Consider the following 2,411-nt stretch of genomic DNA (forward strand, 5'->3'; position numbering starts at 1 on the left):
GCGAAGCGGCATATCATAAAGTTATCCCGTTTGGTTATATTTTCTGGAGCGAAGCTGAATTTTAAGGAGCCAGACATAAACTCGCGCAAAGCGATTGTTCCTCGAGCGCTAGTTCACGTCTCGTTGACGTGCCCGTCTGCATGTGTCTTCTACACGAGATTGGGGCAGGCCTTGTGTTTGTCGGCCTTTTTTTATCTCGTGCTGGTCTGCATCGCTCGATGTGTTTATGGTCTTTTTCAGTTGGAAAAAGTCCAATTTAAACCTTGAACTTGTATTGGTCAAGCGGAATGAACCCCCAGGTCGAAATCCCGGTCGATTGCATCTTGAACTATGCAATCCCGGTCTAAATTGAACCCTGACATCGTATCAACTGGGATTCGTTTGGTGGGCCGGCCCATTTTAATTTTTTCGTTCAAAATAAATTCTGAAGAGCGCACACCCCACCCCCCGCTGGCTCCCTTTTTCTTCATTTCCTTCTTTCTTTTCTTTCCTTCTTCCTTTTATTTTTCATTTTTTGATTTTTCTTAAATTCGTTAATCTTTTTTGAAAACGATGATTTTTTTAAAAATATATTTCATGCAGTGCAGAAAATTATTCATGCAGTGCGACACGCAAGGCACATCACAGCGGTCAGGCACACAGCTAGATGGAGCGAGCCGGAGCAACGACACGCGCGCGGCCATCCGGAGCTAGCTCACGCATGCAGCCAGCCAGTGCTAGCTCCGCTAGATCACACACATCTAATCCTGGCCATGGAAAGCCCGGCCCGGCCGGCCCGGCCCGACGCTACCTCCGGGCCGGGCTCGGGCCTAGTTTTTGAGCCCGAAGGCCGGGCCGGGCCGGGCCCGGGCCCGTCATTTTTGCAGTTTACTGAAGGTTGGGCCGGGCCGGCCCGAAGCCCGACGTGCTTTTAGGTGTTCGGGCCGGGCTCGGGCCCAGAAACACTGGCCCGATGGCCGGCCCGGGCCGGGCCCGGGCCTGGATTTTTTGTGTCGGGCTTGGCTAGGCCCGGCCCGTAGCCCGGCCCGGCCCGTAGCCCGGCCCGGCCCGAGGTTTGGCCAGGTATACACACATCACAACCAGTAGTACATGGAATAACGCACGCACGCACTAGTACACATCACACGGACGCTAGTGCGTCAACGGCATGAGCTACGGCAGGGACGTCGTCCAAGCACACATCAACGAACGCCGGCGAGCAGGCATCCTTGTTGGACACACGTGTTGAACAATTTATAATATACGTTGAACATTTGTGTAATATACAACTGAGCAAATTTCAAAAACATTTTCCTAAATATACAATAAACATTTTGGCAGCACACAATGAACCTTGCATAATATAGGAGAAAATAAACACTACCAAGAAAAGAAAAACGAAATCAAAAAATATTCAAGCATTACAAAAAATAGTACGTGGCATTTCAAAATGTGTGTGTGTGTGTGTGTGCGTGCGTGTGCGTGCGTGCGTGTGTGCGTGCGTGCGCGCGCGCGTGCGTGTGTGTGTGTGTGTAATTTCAAAATGTACGTTGCATTTGGAAAATGTTTACACATTTCAAAAAAAGTGTTTGGGACATTTAAAAAATGTATACAAAGTATTCCAAAAAATTTAAATAGATGTATTCTAAAAAAGATTGTTAATCATATGTTAAAAACCAAAACCAGTGGATGTGTATGAGAAAGTAGACATAAAAATATATTGAGGGAACGTTATTTTCTGGTCATGTAATTTCACCCCTATTTTTTTCGGTCCGCACTGTATAAAGAATTATATTTTCCTTTTCATTTGAGGTGCTTCCTACGTATAAAATAACCTGCGGACTTCACAATGTTTTCGAAAATCCGTGAATTTTAATTTTAAAAATTCATTTACTTGTTTTCAAAATCATTGAACATTTTCTAAATCCGTGATTATTTTTTCAAAATTCGTAAACTTTTTTCTCACTTTTTTCATTTTCGCAAACCTTTCCGTGTGTGGAGAGCGAGATGGGCCTGACTGGGCTGGCCCAATCTTTTCCGCGCGTGCTCTTCGCAGCGCAGCCCAATCCCGGTCACACCAACAATCTCGGTTTGGCAAACGAAACCAGGGTTCTTTTTAGACCGGGAATGCATAGTTCAGGGTGCAATCGACAAGGATTTCGATGTGAGGGTTCGTTTCGCCGAACATCTACAAATTCAGGGTTCAAAATGGACTTTTTCCTTTTCATTTCGTCTCAGTTGTGGGCTTCCGTACTAGGAATTTCTCAAAAAAGAAAATGTACCGTGGTAGGAGAACAGTCAGAGAGACTTGTCCCTATTTTTTTCTCTCGAGAGGTGAGGGGGCAGTGCAAAAATGGTAGACATACAAACAAATACATGAGTTTACAAATTCTTTCTATCTATTAACCAATCACAAACTTGCTCTCACCCCC

The sequence above is a fragment of the Triticum aestivum genome, chromosome 4B, assembly GCF_018294505.1.
Source record: "Triticum aestivum cultivar Chinese Spring chromosome 4B, IWGSC CS RefSeq v2.1, whole genome shotgun sequence".
In the NCBI taxonomy this organism is placed as follows: Eukaryota; Viridiplantae; Streptophyta; class Magnoliopsida; order Poales; family Poaceae; genus Triticum; species Triticum aestivum.